This window comes from Nipponia nippon, unplaced genomic scaffold (assembly GCF_047370975.1).
Source record: "Nipponia nippon isolate SJK-2023a ecotype South Korea unplaced genomic scaffold, ASM4737097v1 scaffold_3, whole genome shotgun sequence".
Lineage (NCBI taxonomy): Eukaryota > Metazoa > Chordata > Aves > Pelecaniformes > Threskiornithidae > Nipponia > Nipponia nippon.
Genome location: NW_028262347.1, coordinates 88,520,146 through 88,543,978, shown reverse-complemented (window position 1 = coordinate 88,543,978; position 23,833 = coordinate 88,520,146). Strand labels below are relative to the sequence as shown.

Here is a 23,833-nt window from a genome sequence, read left to right as displayed (position 1 = left end):
AGCCTACAGACATCCCTGCCTTTTTGCAATTAATATGCCAATAATGCCAAACGAGCTTCTCCATAGCCCACGGCTTCTTAGAAGCTCTCTGACAAAGATTATTAAGCCTTTTAAGTTGTGTAATTTTACTTTGTTTGGCCCGATTGCTTCTGGTTTTGTATGATAAGGACCTGGCATAAACTGCATAAAACAGCAGTTAAAGTCGTCACCGCATTGGAAGTTTATTGCCGACTTTCGATGCTGAAGAAAACATCTGTGTTATCCTCGGAGAAGCCATTAATGAAACACCTTCTGTAGTTAAATCCTATTATTCTTTATTCACATTGAAATCTGATGAAAGAACAAAAAGTGTGTAGTCGTAAGATGAATATCAGTTCATGTTTTGAGTTTGTAATCACTGCCTCTGCTTGATAAGAGACAGAGGATCCAGGAAAAATGAGCTTAGTTTGAAAACTCTGGCACCTAATACATGACAATGTTACTGCTTACCAGGAAGTTTGTGTCTGAAAAAACAGTGATATAGCAAATAACAGAGATCTAGGGGCTTCCTAGTTTCAATTCAGAATATGTAGTCCCTGTCATTATAGGAACATGCATATAATTCTTTCAAAAAGAGCCCTTGAAGTCTGACATGCAATATAACTACCTGATCTTATTCTAAGAATCTGTGGGTTTATTTTCCTGCCAACTTAAAAATACTCTTACTGGTCTTTATTCTCAAACTTTTGCAGAGTCACTAGCTTGCATTTGGGGAATGGTATAATTTTTCAGATTCTTCTGTAGTATTCTGTTTGCAATTTACTCAACTGTCAATCTTCTGTTATTCGAGCTGAATTGTTATATAAATCTCGGTAAATGTCAAGATACAGATCTGAGGGAAGTGGTGTGTCCTTTCAGCACTTTAAAAAAACCTAATTATTCTCTGCATACTGCAAATGAACAATGCAGGCCATTATTTTCCTGTTTTCAGAGGCAGGGCAGTTACATCCAATGAGCAGCCCCACAGAGCATATTGCTGTTAAACGATATTCTTTGGTCCAACTTCTAGGTCTTCATAGTATTTTCTACTTTGTTAAAAATGTTTTTATCCTTTAGTGTCTTCTCTTCCAACAACCCTTAGATATCTTGGGAATTTTTGCCATTGAGTTTAGTTTCAAGTGCTTTATGCGCTTGTGTCAGTCCTGAGGCTCAGCTGCCCTCCTGCCACAGCACTCCCTAAAATAGTTTTAGCTATACGTGGAAGGTGAAAGATTTTATTGCATTCATCAAATCTCATTTGTTCTAGAGCCACTGGAACATGAGCTGAAAGGTCACAGAATCTGTAATAACCCTACATACAGCAGCAGGTTGGATATGAACTTGATTATACATACAGTATTAGTTAATGGTAATTGTGGTCTTCTGTTCTTTTTCATGCATAAGGTAAATACTTGATCATAGGAAATGGAAGTTAATTTACTTCCATTTACTTACAGGTAGGAGAAAACAAAATATTAGTTAAAAGTAAATTTGATAGCCTGAAGTGTCTGTGTATGAAATCTGACATGTGTCTTACCTAACATATGTTGTCTCTGAAATATATATATTTCATAAGAAGTTTCTGAAACTAAATATTTAGCCAACTTCTGTGTTTAGAAGCATTTGAAATTTCAGATCTTAACTTCCAAAAAAACCTACATTCCCTGCTAGGACAGTTTAAAATTTAAAAAGAAGTTTCAGCAAAATTTATTTCTCAGTGAAAATTCTTGCTGCTCTTGGTGTTGTGGGTTTTTTTTTTGTGTTGTGTGTTTTTTTTTTTCCCCCCCCATTTTTTTTTTCCTCCCAGCTATGAATAGCCTTTCTTGATGGAATGACTTGATATGTTCCTTGTCAAATTTACAAAACCGGGGAATGAGCAGTTTGTAGATATTTACAAAAACTTGTATTTCTGACTGCAGTAACTTGCTCATTGGGATTGCAATTGAAATTTTATGAACTGAGGTCATTAGTGTTTGAATGCATGTCATTACTATCTGACGGCTGCTTGGAGGCCTGTGTAAAAATGAGCTTTTGAGCTTAATAATTTTTTTAATGTGACTGGATGGATCACAAAAAACAGCCCCTGGAAGTGTCAGTGGCTTTCCACCATTTCCCAGCTGTTCTGCATAGCTGGGTTAGAGCAAGGAGGAACAAACAGTTGTCAGTTAAGAATACCTAGTATATCTATATGTACCTAATACATACCTACTATCAGTTTAGTGCCTGTCAAGCACACAAATATAAAGTTCTTTTTTTTTGTATTTAAGTCAGCATTTTTATACCTGAACAAATCTGCATATCCTTGGTGCTAACACAGAGCATCAACCTCTTCCGCTCGAGATCTATCACTGATGTCACTTGATTTATCCAGGAAATAAATGGGGAAGATGGAATAACTTTAATGAGATTTTGCTGGGAAATAAGAGTTTTCTCAACAGATCCATGCAATGAGTTAGAAACAAATAATAAACACTGGAATAAATTTTATATTTTTTTTTTTGTTCTCAATTTACATGCATAAAGCTTTTTGAAGTGCTAGGTACGCGAAGGAGTTTGAGAAAGATTACTTGCCCTCCATTCTTCCTGCTTGTAAATGTGCATTTTGTGATTATCCTGTCTCTCGTGCTTCTCCCTCCTCTTCTCCCCTGATGAATAGCCTGTGGTTTATTTTTTTTTAATTTCAGAGGCTGACTTTTCTTCTAGCTTGTTTATTTGTGATGATTACTCTTCAGAGGTCTGAAGCTAGGTGCAACATTATCAGCAATTTTCTGTTTCCCATTGTTGATTTAGGCAGAGTGACAAATATTTGGCACTGTGGAAGGTCCACAGTGCTGATATTTTACCCTCCTAATGTGCTTTTTCCCAAATACTGCCTAAAGATTGTATTTATCTTTTGTATTGATGCACTTGAAGGAAAGGAGTGAACAAAATGTAAGCAGCTCCTGGGCAAGTGCTCTTACCCCATTAATAAAGACAAACAAAACAAACCTCTGAATTTGCAGTTGCAAGATTCAGACAGGAGGTGATTTTTGAGGAGTGATGGGTGTTATTTGCAGTGGACAAGTATCCGCCTGAGCCTAAGATGGGTTAACCCTCATTTCTGCAAGGGTCTCCCTAGGATTGAGGTTTATACACCAAGATATGTGTGCATCTTTCCTGTTGCCTTCCTCTCGTACCCACGCATGCTCTGTAATTCACAGGATTATGGATGTGGTTTTGGCAGGCACTAATGCCCACCCTAATGCGTCTGGGTATGGTGCTGACCGCTGGTTTTGACTATCAGATTTCTAGCTGTTTTCTCTGGGAGTATGTCTTATGGGACACATTAGAAGTAATGTGAGTGTTGACCTTCCTGCATTACTGATGTTTGTAAATGTTGCATTATTTGTGGTTTTTTTTGTTTTTTTTTTTTTGTTTTTTAAATCAGTATTATTTTTAAACATCTTAAGCTGTCAGCTTCTTGAGATGTGAGAGAGCCCCATCTCAGTGCAGGTTTCAGTAGCTTTCAGCTACCTTCTTAAAACGTAAGTGTGCTGAATCTTCCTCCTTTGCCTCTTCCAAAGTGTGAGGGGCATTTGGGCCCCCCACTGCTGTCTTGTGAATCACACGCAGTGAATGCCTGCAATAAGCAGTACAAATACCTCCTGAGTGAATGCATCCAACTTGTTTTAGCCTTCAGTTTCATTAGTGGGGTTGTGGCAAGGCTGATGCACAGGGATTTCAGAGACATTTACTTTTCATGGGTGTTCAGAACAAAAGCAGAAATCTCACACCTCTGTTTGCTAATATATATAATGTGTTCTTTCACAAGCAGTCAGGAGGGAAAGATACAAAATGAACGTTAAATACATGAGTCAGTCAAATAAGGGTGTTCTGGAGTGGTAGTGTGTTTGCCCTCGGTCGTCTCAGTGCTGTGTAGATTGAATAGGTCCTTTTTGTGAAGCTGCCCAGCCACTTTTCAGTAGTGACACTTGCACATCTAACCCATGCAGGTCTTCCAGGGGGTTACTGATATCACCTACTAATGAGTCTAACAGTGCCCAAGTTTACAAAGTGCTTATTAATGTAATATCAGTCAAACATTTAACCTCTGATTTGGTAGCAGGTATCCCTTTCTTTGAAAGGTTGTGATGCAGAACTGTGCAATAATACAGCCTTGTACTTAACATCTGAGTGACCGCACTGCTTGCACTTATCGTTCTAGTATGCATCTGTATATGGTATGTACATCAACACAGCCTATGTGAGATAATCTTGGCAGAGAAATTTCAAGAGAATGAATTTCTGTTTAGGTATTTGAACCAGGGACCTACCTTTGCAACATTTCTCTCTGTAGCAAGAGTGTAACCAAGTCACTTCCTCGATTAAGAGAGGTAAATTTATTTAGTTCTCTGAAAATGTGGTTGAACTTTCATTTCCTGGCTTCTGGCTCTTTTTTTCTCTCTTGTGTACAATCCCAAGTAACAGCTGCAGCTGGGTCTTAATTAACAATTGCCTTAATGTTATGGGAAATTAATTCCACCTCACTCTCCCAAACATGTGGTGCCTCTATGATAGATAACACAATGTGGGGCAACTGAGCAGGACTGGACCAAGTCCAGTCTAAGATCCTTTCTCTAACAGTGATCAAAAGTGGATACCTCAGGAAGAGGGTAAGAAAAAGCCTGAAAATGCTTTCCCTCCTATTCCCTGCCCCCTCACCTTCCCTACACGTCCAACCATTTTTGGCTTTCTGACTCTGGAGTAAAATTTTTCTAAGTCTGAAGAAGCCTCTCTGTGTTTTGTAACCCTCGTGGATTTCTGTTCTACAAACCTTGGCTGCTTCATCTCAAATCCCTGTAAACAGCATCCACAGCATCCTAGAGCAAATGGTAACAGAAGCTAAAGCAGCATGACAGTTAAGCGGATTTCTGGAAGATAATTTGCTAAAAGTAGAATAGCATTATGTCACAACTTCTCTTATATGGTGATAACGAAAATGAATTCAGTCCTCTAATCTCAAATACAATTTGGCCTTAAGAAGCTAAAGTGAGAATAAAAATAATGATGCAAAGCTCCTTCTGCAGTTCACATGGGTTGGTTTTTTTTTTTTAACATAGTTACTGTAAGCAGTAACTGAGATTGGACACAACTTAAGAGGTCTACAATTAAAAATCAATACAAATGAACAGATGTGTTGACATCAGTACATATAACCAATGAAATCACTGAGAAATAATTCAGAATGCCAGAAGGTTTTCATGGGCATAGAGAAAAGCAACTGTAACGCAAATTTAGTGTAATACCCAAATGCTGTAACACAAAGTTAGTCCTAAATCAGCTGTACAAGGTGCGAATGCTGCCAGTGTTTGGGATGGCTTGAAGGCGCCTTTCCCTACCCAAGCCCATGGCCCATCTGCCTCCCTCATGGAAACGGCCACCCCAGTACCAGCTCTGGACCTGTGGTGATCTTCAGGTTGGTGTGTTATGGTGAACTGAAATCATATATTTAGCTTAACGTGCTGGGCTGAAAACTGCACTAGTTCATGGACTGCTTTGTGAGCCATGTAGTTGTCCTCACTGCAGAAATGGCAACATGGGTCAGCAGTGGGGGATTTGTAGCGAGCGCCTATTACAGTAGCTGCTGTTGGTGAGTCAGGGCCTTTGGACTAGGAATTCAACTCAGATCTATGTCAGGGGGACAGACAGACACTGAACCTAAATGTGGGTATGCCAAAGGCGGGTTTGAGAGGGCCTTGGTAGGTTGGGATTGCTGCTAACTAGCATCCAAACACTTGCTTAAAAAAGTCTAGAGGTATTTTTGTTATAAATGTAGATTTGTACATTTTTTCCTGGCACCATAATACCTGTATCTGTGCTGCTTGAACAACTGTGCTCAGCATACAAATTTGCTGAATGGGGAACAAAAGCAAAAGGAAGATGTAGTGATGCGGAGAAGAATTGAAATGCACAAAGCACTGATTATCTCTTCCAAATAGGTACATCTCTGCTCTGCTTTGGGCTTTTCATAGTATTCTGGGCAAATTGTCCTCTGGTGTTGAAAAGGACTTCTTTTTTAACATTAACTGTCTGGATATTTATAAAACAGAAATAAACACACCTCCTTCCTCACTTTGGTACAGATTAAGGAGATGAAAGATAACTTATTTCCTGTTTTGTTACAATACAGATAGGCAGATTAATAGTTTGATCTGATACCTCTGACAGAATATGCTTTTTTGTTACTTGAATTTCAGCATTTGATTATAACACTGAGGACCACAATACCATCTTATTTTTCAAGGAGCTCTTCTGAGTTTTTTCAAATCCCTTAAATACCTATCAGATGTTCCCATAATGAAAACAGAATGCAATACCATCTTCAGCACAAAGTGCTATTATGTGGTGTAATGTTGGGATTTTTAACAGGCAAGAGTGTTTTTGTGCTTTGCTGCATTCTGTTAAGTAATTGACTTCAGGGTCTGTCACTTTGTTTTCCATCACTTCCATTGATATGATTAATCAGGAGCTCTTCTGTTGGCTAGGTTTTCATCCCAAGTGGCTGTATGTGACACAAATCAGCCCTTTCCTTTAACCACATGGTGTGGGTAAATCCAGTTCAGGTGATGAGCATTGATTTCATATGGAAAACTTGTGGTTAAACTCACAAAAGATAAAAATGTCTGCACAGGTTTGAAAAAGGCAAGATGGCATATTTATTTTCTCCTTCCTCTATTTTTTCTTTTACCAGGATATTTTTCCTTTACTTGTCTGGTTAACCAACTCTGTAATTCAGTAACTGAGTATTGTGTGTGCAAAGTGCAATTTTTCTCTCTAAAGTTCATTGAACATAACTACAAATGGAATGGATTTTTCTCAGTTTTCATCTCCAGGTAGAGAAATTTTGTGAAAACCAAAACCACCCCAGCAATACTTTGTTCTGTCAGTGCAGGCATAGGCAAGAGTCTGATCTCGGTGGATTGCAAGCTGTCCATGTGGGTTTAAATAAGCTGTTTTAAAAGAGCAGCTGCTAATATCCCAGGTGCCTTGCAGTATCATTTATCCTAGTATAGGTGAGCCGAGGTTACCAGTGATGGGAGGAATTGTGCTGTGGAATTCTCTGATGAAATAAAACAAATTTGATATGAGGATGTTTTTGAGGGAACTTCTGATGTTTTTCATTAAGGAAAACTCCCTCCTCCTCTCTCCCCTTTTTATGCACTGATTACTGCTTGGCTCATACCCAAGAAAATTGAACTGGGAATAGAGTTTAGAATAAAAGGACTTTACAGTTTCAGCTGAATCTCTGTAGGAGTTATATAGTTTGATAATAACGAAGGGCACTTTAAACACACTAATCCATAGGCTGCATGCTGCTTCTGCTAAAGAAGACATGAGCTGGGAACCTGGAAACTTCAGGGAACTATCTGTCCCTGAGATACCAGACTCTCACACTGGGGGCTTAGAAAGAACTTTATTTAAAAACTTAGGCAAGGCACAATGAGCAGGTGATGAGCAATGCAGTATAGGTAAGCAAAGAGTAGTCTGTAAGGGAGAGATTTTTATCTCTCTCTTGCTGAGATTTGGACCCTAGCTTCAAAGGAGGTCTTGGGTGGTCTGTAGGTGGGAACTTCAGTGTGAAAATCAAGTCAGTGTAAGTGGGGTCCTGTGTCAGAACATTTTAATCTCACATCTATATTGGACGAGTTGGTCTTGTTTTTGCTAACCTCTGCTAGCAAAAGCCCTCGTTCGTGTGTCTCTGTCTGGAACTACTCACGTTTGCAGCTTTCACTTCTGCTTTCTGTTTTATTCTATTTCATATTAGTCTTACTTAGCACGTCTGAAATCAAGTTGGACATGTGCTGTTTATAACTCTTTCAGTCAGGCGCTTCTAAGCCTTCCTCCGCATCGATTTAAATAATTTAAAATGTTATCTTTCTCACAGGTCTCTAGCCCTGAGCAACTGAGCCTCATCATGTTTAGACCCACATATAAATGACCTGTTAGCTGAGCTGGGTTTTCGATAACCTGAAAAATGACATGCCGCTCCTAGAGCTTGCACTGCAGAGCCCACACTCTGTAGCCACGGGCTGTAACAATTCACAGCACAAGGGGATTGGCGCAGCGCAGAATTTGCAACACGCATACGCACTTGAGTTATATCGACATTAGCTTTTTGCCTTGAGCGATGCTGTCTTTTGTGTACTTGCAGTCAAGTCCTACATATGTCAATGTCCTCTGCTTGGAATACAAAAATAACTTAAGGATGACTGTGCTGGCTCAGACCAAAAGTCTGTCTAACCTCATGTCCTGCCTCTGATGGTGGCCAGGAGCAACTGGGAGCTTGTGAACTTTCAGGATTATGGGAACTTTTGAGTTTCTGCTGGCCACGTGCTTCTTCCTCTGGTGCAAGGAGAACCTTTCACTTTTAGAGGGGACTGAGTTATTCCATGTATTTATTTTTGGCTCTAAAAGGAGTTGAGAAGTATACAAAATTAAGAGAGCAGAGGGTTGCTCTTGCATACAAAATCGATTTCAGCTTTCTCATGAGAGTACTTCCTTTAATGCCATGAATCTCATCTTTGCATAAACAACTTGCTCTGTATCACGGTCAGAGATCTTGGACTTCAAATTGTTAAATAAGTTATACTGGATATAAGTAGGAGTAAAAAGTATGACACAATGTCTTATACCCCGGGATAAAAATAAAGAATGTGCCTCCCCTTCCCAAAGACCCCCCCCCCCCCCCCAACTCCATGCCTTTCTCAGCAGAATAACCCTTGTCACAAACCATGTTTTGATGGTAGGAAGGACCCTCTCATCCATCTGTTATGTAGGAGGTTGGTGTTACTGCTGGTTTACTTTGAGGAGTGGTCCGCAAGCGCATTCACACTGATAGCACTCTGCACCCATTGAATATTTCATTCTAAAGAGTGAGCAGCATAGCAGCCTATTTATATTCAAACCCCAGTTTGGGAAGAATCTGATTTCCATGATTTCAGTTGGCTTTGTGCCAAGAAGATGTGTTACCATGGAATACTACACATCAGTGCATCTGATACATGGTAAGCTCTCTATACATATGGATTAACTTTGTTTAAATTTTTAACTTGTCTAAGTGTTGTGGGCATTGTAAATAAGTATGCTTGGGCCAAAGTTGAGTCTGTGGCTGAATGGACCTGTGATGGCACAAATAAATCTAGCAAACTTTTGCTCTGAGTGTTTTAGAAGTCTGTGATTGAATTACAGCTTTTGTAATGGCCATCTGTCAAAATATTATTTTAAATATTAATGCAGCCCAGAGTGGCACTGCAAACGTAACAAGAACTATCATGATTGTGCTTGTTGTGGTAAAACATAGTGTATTACAAACATACGTCAGTCAGAATTTACCAACACAGCAATGTACTTTCACTCATCTTCCTCAGTAGACTGCAGTTTGGTCTTTCTGGTCTTCTTCCTTTGAAGTGACAATTATTTTTTGGTATCCATTTCTTCAGGATATTTTGTTGCTTTTATTATAGAAGACCTGACCCTGACTCAATGGTTTTTGCTGGTTGCTTGAGGAATGTAGGAGCCCTGGGTACCTTCTCACCTTCAGTGAATGTGGGAGGGCCTGGTGCTCTTTGGAAGCTGAAATTTTGTAAACTTGATCCAAATGTCTGGCCCCGAAGTAAGCCTGCTGAGAGGAATTGTTTGGTTTCATTTCAGTTGGATGCTTTGTGGAAGACAGCATTTCAACTTACGCTGGGAAGGATGAACGTGTCCACAGACAAGTAGTATGTTGTGTTTCTTTCTTCCTTTACAGCTCATAAAATTCCTTTTTGCAGACTTGCTTATGCTGAGGCCTGTGTTCCTGTGTGCTAGGATACAGGATGCGTGTATTTTTACATATAAAATTTGAATAATTCTGTAAACTAGTCTTTATAAAGAATTTTGTCAGATTTTGGCCTCCTAGATCAACTTTTGGACTTCTTGAACTGGATCACTTTGAACGGTATAGTACATGAGTAATGAAGGTGGAATCTATTGTTTTAAGAGGAAAGCTGCATAAAGGACTTGGTAGCAGAGTCTGTGACAAAAAGCCTACTGGGTTATTTAGAAAAAAGTGGTTTAGTATGAGTAGTGTAGAACATCCGTATTTGATATTTTTGTCTCCTACTTTATTTTGTAGCCTCAATGTACTGTAATGAAAAATGTTGCCTGTTGTAAGATTCTGCCTGTTATGTATTCCTCCTCTCCTCTTAATGTCACTACCGTTAGTTATCAAAAAAGAAACATTTGTCTTATACGTGCATCCTAGTTCCCTGTGCATCCTTTTAACAGAGGTTATCTGGGGTTGTATCCGGAAATAGCCTAGAGTAGCAGTGTTTTGACATCATTATCAATAGATAAATGCTCACTGAACTTGCATTATTTTAAAGAATAGTTCGTCTTGAAATGGGTCCTTGTGTGGGAACCGATCTTTTGGATTTGATTCTTGATATGGCCTCAAAACAAAATTCCTGGTTCCTTCTGTCGTCTCATATGCGGGCTTGTGATGCCAAAATCTTGGATCTATTTTGATTTACAATATGCTGAATAGTAAAGCAGTTCAACTCCTCTCTTGCAAGTGATGATTGTGGTAAAACTAGGAATGTATTAAAAATACATATAAATTAATTTGTTGTCTTCAGCTTTTAAATTTTTTCAAGTCTTCATCTGCCCTTTAACACTTGCTGGGTTGTGGTGTTTTTTTTTTTACTGTTTATTTGAATTTTTCCATTTTCTATTTTTCCTTCAGGGCTAGTAATAAAACCAAGTTAATGTCACAGTATAAGGTTTGGTTCTTATCCTGGTTTCATATCATGTAACTCTAATCCATCCTGTTGATAAAAGTAACTACCTTTAGCCACAGCAAACTGCAGTATCGCTTTTAAGCAGGTCAACTATTGGAGTGATAATCCCATGGCAGAAGAGGATGTATGAGGCAATAAATTTCTCCCCGTTTCATAAACTTGGAGACCTGTAACCCATCTGTTTGTGCCTTGAGGAGACATTTACTCGTCTGTGGTACAGCAGCTTCTTTGGGGATACTTTTATTCTATGACGAGTAAAGGAAATAATTTGCGATGAATTTTTCAGGCTTACTTTTTATTTGATTCTGACATAGCGAGGGAACAGCAGGCAGCACAGCGCAGCAAAAAGGCTTGAACTGCAGATGCCCTCTGAAAATCTGACTGCAGAATTGGAAAACTTCTTTGGGGGAGAGGGAGGGTAGCCTGGCGGAGTGCTCAGCATCCCTCCTGGCTAAGAAACTCTTGGAGTTTGATACATCTGGCAGTAACTGTTCCATTTGAGTTGGATTGTAAAGAAGTGGGCAATTTGTACAGAAAACAAACAGTAAAACTGCAGCATGGAGTAATTTTTTATTCCTAAATAATTTATATTTAGGAGTGTTATCTCTTTCTCTCAATGTTGTTTTTTTTTTTCTTTTGAAAAGCAGTCAGCCAAAATATAGACTTTCTTTTGAGCTTAAAAAGCTCCACTTTTATATTACAGCTGCAAAGTCCTTGTGCCTCAGCCACAAGTCTGCTAGGGTTTAGTGTTCTCCAAATCACTAAGAGGTGTGTAGAAACTTGCAGTTTATTAAATTGAGTGAGTCAGCAGGATTGGTCCTTGTGGTTTCACATCAGAATTTTGCAGAGTAAGATCAATTACACTGGGAGGAGATGAGTATTTTACAGCAGAGGTTGCCTGGCCAGCTATCAGAGGAAGGGGCTATGTGCTTAATGAAAAAGCACTTTTACAAACGTGCACTGCCGTCCTGGGCTTGTCACCAGGTGTGGCATTGCTGTCCCATTCCCAGACTGGCCTAAACGGGAATTCAGAAGCGATGCAGCAGAAATCAGTAAACATTGCAAATCTGTGCTTCAGTGATGATGGAAGGTAAACCATTGAAAACTATGCACTTATTGAGCACCAACATTAAATTTCATCTGCTAGAGGCTATTCTTGTGAGCAGTGTTTAATGCTGTTTTAGCACGTAGGTTTGCAAACTTTCTTCTATACCTGCAGCTTCCTCAGGTGTCGAAATAGGGAATTTATAATTGCGTTAGAGTACCTTTGTCTGAGTGTCCTAATTCATTCCTAGCATTCTGAATTCTGAAGTCAGCAGACATATTGGTAGCACTCTCTGTAACAGCTTTATAGCAGCTGAAGACTTTGAAGCTTTCAGAAAATTTCTAAATGTTGAAGATATTTATAGAAATTGATTCACTGGTAGCTGAAATTAAGTCTCCCTTTGCAGTGCTGGTAATTTCAGAGTGTATGATGCCATTATTAGTGGAAGCTTTGGCTGATGGTCCGCCAGATCCCCCTTTGTGGGTATCTGCCCTTTGCAGATAGGGGTAAATGCACATGCTAACAAGATGCAGTTATTCTGCACTCTCGACAGGCTGGGAATGATGTAATTATGCAATTGGATTTCCTGTGGATCATGCGAAGAGATAAATGGTGTACAAGCCACATCATTATTGATTCATGCACCATTTGCCTCTTAGCTCGCTCAGAGAAACACAATTACTGCTGTTACACTTCATTTAAAAGAATTGCAACTTTTCAGCAGTGCAAACAGCTATTGTGTCTGAATTGATATTCTTTCTGGGCCAAACCTTAATGTGTTGTTTTATGTTTTCCTGATTGCAACCAAACAAAACTTAAAAGGGTTATAAAGCTATATCTTTCCCATTACTGTTCTCCCTGTGCTGCCCTACAAAACTACAGAGCGTTTTCAAAACTCAAAGCATAGCATACACATTTCCATAACTTATATTATACGTTATTTTTATAGTTGTACAGATGATCGTATCAAATGCAATGTTTTGCTGATTTAAGGCTAAAGCTGGGTTTTAGGCTCTGTGCAAACATTTGCAACTTACTTTTCTTTGAAACAGCACAGTAAGCAGGTAGTAATCTCTAGATCCCAACACATTTGCATGAAAGTATGTTTAGGCCTCTCAAACTTTGTTGGGGCAGAAGAGTTTGATTAAAAATACTGGCCATCTTACATTTTAGGGAACTTAAATGATAGCAAGTGTTTAAACTGAGAAAGCATAGATGAAAGTATGTGGTAGTACAGTTCCCAGTGTACATGCAAGGAGGAATGCTAATGGTACGGCTGTGAAAGTGCTGTAATACTGTGAGCGTACAGCGTGTGTGCTGGGCTGCCAAGCGCTCTCAGCATTTGCCTTGCCCTGGTTTTGCTGGAGCTGACAAAATTTACATCGTTGCCTTAAATTGTGAAGGAAGAAGGATGCTAGTGAAGAACCTGTTTGCTGTTTCTTGAGTTGAATAACCAACCTTAACGATTCTATGATTCTATGAATAAGTAATTGCCTTTTCTGGACTAATTTCTATGATGTCTGAAGTGCCGTGGTATTATTTTGTATAATAAGAATGCAATGATAATAGATTTGCTCTAAAGTCTGTTTTTTCCAGTAGTTTTCACGGGTAAAGAAACGATCTAATTCAAGGGTTATTTGTACCCTATGTTGGGTGTATCAAGTGTGTGTCTGTGATGGCTTATTCTGAAAGAGCTGGTGTCACTGGGAAAGTGTGCCCCTCTCTTAGAGCAAGATGGCTCTGAGCTGCAGTTGCTCTGTCTTGCTGCTCTTCACAATTCCTGGGTTTCCAAAAGGTTTCTGCACACGGGGGTAGGGGATTTAAGGTGTCTCTTCTGCTCTGACTCCTTTTGGAAGGAGGAATTCCAAACTGCACTAAAGAAACAGGAAAAGCAGCACTTTGGGGCCAGCCAACAGGAGCTCTTCTTCAGGCTCTGCTGCAACATTAACAGAGACTGGCCTCAGAGGTATCTTTTGGCATTAATTCCAAACTTAATCCTTGAAGGAACATTGGGCTGTAGATCATAATGCACTAGCATTTGAGAACAAGTTTTCCTCTCCGAATATGAGTCATATTTGGAAATATATTTTGTAATCAGGGAGAGAAGCAGTTTTGTTCAGAAATGTTGTTCCTCTCAAATAGAAGACACCAGGGAGAGTTTGTTTTGTGCTACAGTAATTTCTCTGCTGTATTTTGTTCTGTTTCATTTACCTTCTTGAAAGAAACTTTTAAAATGACTCATCATAGCAATAAGGATTATGCAAGCAGGAGCTTTCCCTTCCTTGCAGCTTGGCAAATTTGTCATCTTTAGTGGGGTTTCTCTGATCTAAATGAGGAAAGAAACTGGCCTACAGCTGAGCAGTGATGGGGAGCACTGGTGCTGCTGGAGGAGCCAGAACAGGGCTTGGATCAGTGCTGTTTTTGTCTCCTGAAGCTATTTGGTCCTAGTGTTATTGAGAGGAAAAGGTAGTGGATAGCTTGTCAGTTTTTTATTTATTTTATTTTAAACAAATGAAGCAGATAAAATGCTAAAACAGAGTCAGCAAACAGTTTCTGGTTTGGCCTAGATTCCTTCTCAATAAAATTGCAGAGATGCTCTGCATTGACAGAGGGCAGTGGGACTTCACCAGTGAAGTAGAGCTGGGGTTAGGGCTAAGTGTCTGGCTCCGTTTTGACATACCTAGATGCCTCACTTTTATTATTTATGTTCAAGGAAAAAGCCATCTACCAAGCTGTTTTCTCAAAATATTTCCACTTGACAAGAAACTATTTTATGAGAAGAAAACTCTGTAAAACTCATGAAAGTTTTACAGTCTGCCAAACTTGCAGCCTCATTTTTGGCTTTGTTTTACCCTTGCTGATATTTTAAGACATTGAACACAGTTACGAATCTGTATATCTTCATAGATTTGGAAAAAAGGTAAGTCCAGACTGAATTAACTCAAGCTGCTTTGCCACAGCCCGCTCCCTGCACTTGTCCTGTCAGGTCAATCTTCTTCATCGGCTCTTTTGCTAGAGATAAAGTGATGTAATTTATAAATTCAGACAGTTACTGCTTTAGCTAGGGGGTTGGCAAAGATCTTCACTCCAGAGTATCTTGGAATACAGCTGATATATATAGTCTAGATATTTCCAGAGTATGTAGGAGATTTCACATAACTTAAGAAATCTATAATTTGAGTTGTTCATTAAAATCCACAACATGCAATTCAGTTTTGAATTGAATATACTGTTCTTACTAGTGAAAGGTTAGTAAATATTGTATGAACCCAATCTCCACAGAAGGTGTACTGAGACTTACAGAAATAACTGTGCAGGCTATGGGTAAAACTAACGCGGCAGTAGAAGATGTAAGAAGGGTGGGTTAGCTTCTGGGGATGGCTTTAGGAGAGGAGCGAGCGCAAGGAGACAAAGCTTGTGGTTGTATTGTTTTGACTTTGGGTATGGGGCTAATTCCTCTGAAGGAAAGTGAAGCTTCCTGTAAACACTGCCAAAAAAGTCATCCCATGATTTGGCTGTAAAGGAGAAACTAACCTCTCTTCTCACTGTGGTGCCACTCCCTGTATTAGCTGTGAAGAAGGGCAAGTGTGCGTACTGGGAAGGATAAGGTTCCTCTCTGCTCATGTAAAGAAGCTTTCCAATGCTGTGTGCCGGTGTTGAAAACTAGAGGCTCATGGTGCCAACAGAAACATTGGAAAACCCAAGAGATGGTGTCTCTGAGAGGCATGCTGCATGCCCGCCAGCTATCTGAGGGTCTGAGGCTTGGCAGAGCCAGGCAGGTGACACCCCACTCCTGGCCTTCTTGTGTTACTGATTTTAATAGAGCAACTTCTATACAGCTGGGAGTTTTGTTCTTTATCACCGTTTCCGCCCTCCTGCCCGTTGGGTCCTGCTCTCCTCCCAGTGCTTATGGGCAGCAGCTGTCTGATACTTAGCACCAGGGTGTCTGTTCTCCTTTCTGGCCCGTGCATGGCCATAATGAACATGCCCGCTAGTGAACAATAAGTGAAGTTGCCACAGACACTTCTGTCAAAGTGGCATCTGCTTTTTGTTCTGAGCTGTGAAATACTGTCTTGCTCACAGTTATTTCTGTGAGCATTTTCTACTTGTCTGAAGAGTCATGACTATCCCCAAATGTCATGCTTTCAGTGTACAAACAGACCCTCATGTAAAACTGCAAACAGCACCCAGGGGAACCAAGCAAATGAGTGCATGAGATTTTATGCTTTATATCCAAGCTCTGATGCATGCTAGTAAAGAGCTTTCAATTGGTCTGGAGCGTTGATGCTCCCAGTGACTGACAGCATTTGTTCTTACTCCATTTTGTTTCTTTGTGTTCATAACCGAGTCCCATTCCTGCGTGTTTGAGGAAGTTTGAGAGGCAGCAGGATGTGATGAACAGGCGATCGCAGCCACGAGCTGGGAGCAGCCAGCGTGGCCTCCAAGCTGGTAAGAGGAGCCTGCAAGGACTGAGCAGATGTTGTGCTGCTCTGCAGGTCACTTAGCTAATTGAACCCAAGGATGCAAGCACAGATCCACCTACAGGGATGCAGTGGTCAAGGGTTGCATATACATCTTGTTTCTGTTTTGTCTTTGCTATTGCTTTGAGTTTTTTCTGTTTAAAAAAAGCTAATCTGTTTTTTCATTCAAAATAAATCATGGTAAGGAGCTCAGTGTAAGGAGATAGTTTAGGGAAATCCATCTCAAAGCCTGGAACAAGTCAGGATCCTGCCATGCTATTTTTTTCCTCTTGTATTTGCAATGATAGCTTGTGGGATGCACGCATTTCAAAACAATCTCAACCTCCTGGGTAACCTCCTTTTATTGGCTCAGGGAGAGAATGATGATGTGTATACAATTGGTAGCATGGTATTACAAACTCCAGTAATTGCACCCAAGTGTTATCTTAGAATGATGTAAAAAGGATGTGAAAGCACCAGGCTGGTGTAACATTGCAGCGTAGCTGGAAGCAGATGCTTGATGAGATATGTGTGCTCTGAGGGCTAAAAGTTGTGTAGATAATTCAAAAAAATATACTCTTGGTCATTCATATTATGCAAAATTATGTTTTCCATGTCATCTTGAATAATTGATCAGGAAAAATCACGGGAAAAGTTTTATTTTAAAGCTGTAGAAATAAGAGCATTTTATTCATTGAGAGGCAGCAAAATATCTGTTAACACACAAAGTTAATAAATAACATTAAGTTGCTTTCCCATGGAGTTGGTGGTAGCACAAAAGACTATCCCCCCCAGACTAACTGTAAGTGACTTACCATTTAGATCAGTTCAGGACGATGGACTAGATGAGCTCTTTCGATCTCTTCCAGTCCCATCTGTGATTCTGTGATATGCATCCTCCTCTTGGGGTTGAGATTGTATCTCAAAACTGCCTGTGCTATCAGTGGGGTCACATTTCAGAGTGAAAGCCCATGATCTGAGTTACTTACTGTAAAAGATTTCAAGTGTGAGAAAACTTTCCTCACATCTTACAAGAATGGCAATGAGGGATGCTGCTGGTCTTTAGGCTTGCACCTGAATTTCTTCCTTGGCAGCAAATGAGAATGCAAACCTTATTCTGCCAAGAAATGACCTTTAGCTATTTATTTTTGTATCTGGTTTTAATTGTCGTATCCTGCAAATAAGTGTACCAGAATGAGTTGAATAGCAGAAAAATATTTATTTTCTACCTCTTGAGTTTATGCAAGTTCTTACTTGCTGAAAACAGCACAAACTATCATGGGATATATAGTTAATTTAAAACTGCTGTCCAGTCCAAAAACTGTTTTCAGGTAACCCACGAATAACAAGTGTTTGGTTCATGCACCCAGCAGCCTGGGTTTTCTTGCAAAGCCTGAGGCACTTGCCAGGTGCATGCACCAGCGTTGATGTTATTTATTTCATTTGCCTGACTGATTGAATTTGTTGCATTCAATACTTTTCATTGAAATTCAGGCAGCCATGGTAAGTTTGTGTAATGTATATGTTATATAGACACATGCCTAGCCTGAAAATGAAATAGGATGTTAGTGGTGGGTAAAAGAGTGTTTGAGATTGAAGCAGAGATTTTGGTCAATCTCACCGGCACTGGGAGGTGAGTGCTGTGCGTCAGCAGAGTCTGCTGGGCATGAAGGGCCAAACTTCTACAAAATTCCCAGAGTGCTAAATGCAACCTCATAGCTCTACCATCAAATTTGTGGGCCTGCCTCGTTCTATTCTCTTTTCTCCTGCCTCCTTTCTGGTGTAGGTTTTGCCGTTGAGTGGCTTGTGCTGGCCCTCAAATCTCTGTACGCTGATGGCCCTTCCCAGACGCAGCTCACACTGCATTTGCCAAGCGTGCACACCTCTGTGTTAAGCAAAAGGTATATGCAAATGTGTACATCACTTACATGCCTTGCCTAAGTTAGAGCAAAATTCCCCCAAACAGGTGTTAAGCCTTGATTTACTCTGCATGCTTAGTATATACACTATATTCCCTGTCTTAGAATGGCTGCAGTATTTGTTTGGGAATTGCCTGTCTGTTGTAGATTCCTTTGGACAATCCCTGGAGTATTTTTGTGTGAGGAGGAGACAGTTCCTGAAGTGGATGTCCTCTAGGAAATGCTGATGCTGTGGCTGTGCCAGCTGCATCTGGCTGGCATCAGCGCTGTCCTCTTCGTGGGGAGAGCTTGACAAAAGAGCCCCTGTCAATTCCAGTGTTTTACGGCTGTTGAACCTTGCTGTTTTAAGCTCTGTGTTTGAAACACCGAGGCAGAGGCAGCTTGCTTTAGTGCATGGGCTTTGGCAGCTTTTTTCCAGAGGCCTAATGCTGCTATGAGGTGTCAGCCTTCTCTCCTTATCATGGGAGTCTCTAACTTGAAGTATTGTAGCTTCCAGCAAATTGTCACCGTACCAACATCTTGCATTTACAACTCATGTCATGTGTGTGGTTGTAGTGTAAGGATTTTTTTATGGTTTCCCTGTGAAATGCTCTGGGCTAAAATACAACGTGACCTATTTATACTTTTGAAACTAGAGGAGGAATCCAATGAATTTGCTTGTGAGTTACTTGGTCAGGACATAGCTTTGAAAATATTTCTTTTACACTTCAGGTATTTGTTGTGATGTCTGCTCCTCAGTAATGAAGGTGATAACCTTCTCGTGAATTGGAACAAAATAGGAGAGAGAAAGGAAAAACTTTCTGATGGCTTATATCCAAAATAAAGACCAGAAAACTTCCACTGATGTTCTCCCTTCTTTGATTCCAAGCATGCCAATGATTTTTTTCTGTAATAATTGACAGTTTATACAAAATTGAGATCCACAGGGTGAATGCTTATTTTAGTCTCCTCCATCCCTCTTCCTGTTGGTCCTTGCTGTCAAAGGCCTTACGTAACAGGACAGCTTTTTGGGTCTAGTAGATGGGAGGGTGGGGAGGAACGACAGTGTCTCGATTAGCATGGTGGGTCCGATTGCTTCTAGACCATCAAACATTTGGGAAATGGTGTGCATTTTTTGGACACTAAAAAGCTATATTTGGAGCTTTTGGGGTTCCTGAATGGTTCTAAGCCTCTGTTTTCTGTGTAGGTTCCCTTAAAAGAGGTTTAGTTAAAAAACAAGCAGCCGTGACAGCTATCATATCAAGGTTTTCCTGCGTGCAGAAAGGATTTTTGCATACTCTTAGAAGCTACAGAAGCCAATGGGAAGCACGTTTCTGGAAGCACATTTCTATGTATACGGAGAATCTCAGGACAATGTTAAAGTCTTTATTATATTGTATGAATACCAGGATCATTTGCGCTAGACATAGTGAATTATTGCCTTCTCAGCCCAGCGGTGAAAAAGCCTATCTGAGGTAAAGGGAAATGTGCAATGAACTCTACTAAAAGCAGTATACAAGGTCCTGAGGGTACAAACTGAAATTGCACTGAGTGAGAAACAGGCGTACAGCAACCCCATCGCTTGCAAGCGGAGATAAGCACCTGCGGTGGGTGACTCGGGTCTGCAGCGCAGTGAGGTTGCTGGTGGCAGCTGGCTGAGCGGCAGCGCCTGCGGGGCAGTGTTTTATGGTCTCCATCAAACAGGGACTGTGTCCGTGTCTTCCAGACCTCGCCCCTGTTTTATACTTCTGAGGTGCTTTCAGGCTACGCTCTGTCTGGGACGACTCTTTAAATGGATTTGGAAAATGCTGAAAGTACAAAGAGCTCTCTCTTGGCTGAAAGAAACTTCCAAGCAGATTCAGTTAAGTTGTTTAAAGCTGTGTGTGGTTGTTGCATATCCTTGTTCGTTTTATAAATCCATGCAAATAACTGATGGGGCAAAAGTTAAGGTGTTGTGTAAGTCTGGTTTACTATAAATGTGTGAAAACAGTTAATCACAGACCATTCCTGTGTATTGGATTTTATATACACATCATGTCTGTATATGTATACACATATGTAGATATATATTAAAAAAAAAAATCTTTTGTGCCTTACATCATACTTTTCTAACTCTGCACTTCTATTCAGTTGGAAATGCCTGTGAGTGAATGTATTTGAATGCCTGCCTAACTTACTGATGCTGATTAGAACACTGCCAAATCCAAATCAGTTCACACATCCTTTTAAAAATTGTAATTATTTTCCTACTAATTTTAACAAGTCTTCTAGTTTTATTGTTTCGGGGAAAAAAACACAAAACCACACTAAACTCCAAAGCAGCAAAAAAACCAACTTACCAGAACCCATTGGTAGAGGGCAAAAGCACTTTTGTGTGTCATTGCCTTTGTTTTATTTACGTTTGGGAAAGATCAGGTTCATGTCATTCAGAAATTGGTGAGTTTCTGTCAGTATGCAGAAGTATGACACACCTCTATGCATTAAAAAGAGAAAATCCCAGTATATCATTGTGCTTTTAACGGTACCAATCCTGCAATATGCTCGTAAGGCTGCATGTTCTCTTTCAACTTGTTTGCAGGAGCTGGTGCAAAGTGCCCAGGTTCTAAACTCTGACTTGGTGCTCAGTGCCAAGTGGAGGGGGGTGGAGAAGAAAAACCAGAGCCTGTGGTACTGATGGTAGGTGCATGGAAATGGAAATCCAGCAGTGATGCATGAGCTTCCCACAACTGCCAGAAATGGCTGCCAGGATGTTGTCGGTGGCTCAAGCTTTTCTTGGCTCGCGCTCCTTCCCCTGCTATGCCAGCAATGCGTATTGAGCTCAGGCCAATGCTGGCAACTCCCTTCCAAGAAGAACGTAGGATTTTTTTGGACCTCCTATGAATTTCCTCTTAGTAAAAGCCTCCAAATGTGAAAAGAAACAAAATGATTTTTCTGAGGAATCTCTGCATAAATAATGGAGGGTTGGCATGTGCAGTTATAGGTTTGCCATCTGGTAGTACAGCCCCCGGCAAATTGTAGCACATTGTTGTTAGGGCGAGTAAATGCTTATTTGCTGAAATGGACTGTTATTTCATTGCTTTAGCACTGAGCGGAAGTGTGGAAAATGATGAGCAATTTACTGGAGAGTTTTTGATGCAAGTATCTCTTGTAGGGAGAAGAGGCCTAATGGAAGCAATGAGTTCTTTAAAACAAAATTAATGGGCCACCATAAAGAAGTGTTTAAATTCTCTGCTGGTTTAAGTTTATCTTACTAAAGTTCATTCTTTTCCATTCCGGTTATGCATTCCTGCAAGGTGTGGATTTTTTACTCCATAGGCATCAGCATAGGACATCCTATTGGTACAGCACGATGTACTGTTTGTAAACTCTCTGAGGATGCTTGTTGAAGGTTTGTTTCTCCAGAAAATGAAACTGAGTTACCACAGCTAGAATAATTGTATATGCTTTTTATTGAGTTAAAAAGTGACTTTTCAATCCTGACTGACAGTTCCAGCTGAGAGCAGTTGGGAAGATGATGTGGCAGCTGTCTCTGCAACAGGACTGACAATGTGAGGGAAGTATTATGAATTAGGCATATGGAAGAAGAGAGAAGATTACAGACAGATGAGGGTCCGGGTAAAAAAAGACAGGGATGGGAGTGAAAGGAAGATGAGTAATGGGTGAATCATTTGTTAGGGAGCATAAATGATATAAGAGGCTGAGGAAACAACAGCTTGATATTTTAAAGGTTTGGTGAGAGGAGTCCTGGGAGTAGCAAACTGCATGTAAGCTATATTGATGACTGTGCTCTCTCCTAACAAAGCATTGGAAAATGTTTCGTCTTCTTTGACAGTACCAGCAAGACCCAGTCTGCAGTACGTTAAGTGCATAGATGTACATGGTGAGATGAAGTCTGGACAACTCCTAATGCAAGTTTACAGGACAAATAATTGAATAAATTTTAAATGCTGTAGAAAAGAACCAGAGGTGCTACTAAAAACAGGGAACGTAACAGGTGGGAAGGGGATTTGGTTTTTTTGAAGCAGGATCTTGCTCCATAAAGCAACAATTATTGATTCATAAACCAGAATTTTAATTTCAATTTCTTATTCTGCCCTCCCCCCCCCAAAAAAAGACAAAGCGAAGACACTGTGATGGGCTTTCCAGTGGCATTGTTAGCCTAGTTCTTGGGTTTGTTTTTTTCTTTTTCTTTCTTTTTCTTGACTGCTCATGAAAGGTGCCGAGTTGCTGGCAGCCTGTTTACTGAAGTGGAGTCAACTTCAACATTACTACACCCTCAGGTCACCTGCAATATATTTCTAACTGGCCAGCTGCTGCCTTGGACTATTAAAACTTAATACCTCTTGGTATTTAACTTCTCTGAGAAGTCTTTTAACAAGCATATCTGCTAATAAGAATTGTCTAAGCTCTTGGCTGTGTTACTGCTATCTCGCCACTACCAATACTAGTTAGTGACAGATTTTCAGCTTTAAGTGGAAAGTTGACTGAAAATTTTCATCAGCATTTTTCTTTGGATGTCAAACATGGTATTTACAAGAAAGAAATGTAATAATAAAATATTATGTTTAGCCTTTGCTGTAGATAGAAATAGTCTTATCAGATGCTTTCTCATGAACCACACTGTATTTGTGACATCTTTTGATACTAATACAAAAAATGGTTCTAAATCGAAAGAGGTCAAAATCCCGTTTCTCATTAATAGGTGTTTTCCCTTTGAAAAATATGGCTGCTATACTGAGGACAAAATATGAATAAATAATAGACATTCTCTAATTCTCTTTTGGCCCGGTTTACTAAATTGTTCTCTTCTCACATCTTTTTTCCAAGAGTGAGCTGGATACTGATGTGGTTCTACCAGTCAGAGCTTTAAATTGCAAAGACAGGAGAGGCGAAGCAGCTTTGTGAGCAGTACTGGTTGTACTGCGTTACATTCCTGAGGGCCCGTGCAGAACGCTGCGTGCCCCTTAAAAAGAGACTTCATCCACCAGTTTACAGTCTTAAACAAGAAAGATGAAGAATGAGTATGTTCCTCTGTGTGGAGGGGAGCAGAGACACAGGAAGGGTAAATGGCTTGTTCAGTGTTCCGCAAGATGTCTTAGGCAGCAATGAAAAGGACCAAACTCCATATTTCTAGAGTCCAAGTGCATTTCCTTAAATTTTTCACTATTTTTGTCATAGTCTCCCTTTCAGATTCAGCTTTCCTGTGGCTGTCATTGAGAGTTTAGGTGGCTTCTTTGCTCTGGTTAAACTGGAAGTGATGTTGAATGTCAGATGCTATCTATCCCAAAAGGGAAAACAGAGAGTCTTTCTAGCAAATCCAATTTTTCTTGAGTGTGTCATTTCAGAGAATCTCCACAGTGAGCCAGTGTTTCATAACACACTATTGATTTATTGTTTAAATGCCACAAATCCTCTACAAGGAGGTCAAATGATAAAATTTATGGAGAATTTATGGCTTAGAATGAGGGAGAAGATAGATATATTTCTAAAAGCATTGACAGTTAAGTTATAGATTTTTTTTTTTTAAATTGAATGTGGAAAAGTGATATTTCATCAGGTGCACTTGGGCTTATGTCCTGTTGTTTTCCCAGTTAA

At 40.0% G+C, this 23,833-nt stretch overlaps 1 long non-coding RNA gene across 2 annotated transcripts in view; it reads left to right on the top strand.

Annotated features, from left to right (window-relative positions):
- The window catches only part of LOC148054750 (uncharacterized), a 174,108-nt gene that overhangs the window by 64,189 nt on the left and 86,086 nt on the right, over positions 1 to 23,833 (top strand). The window lies entirely within an intron of this gene.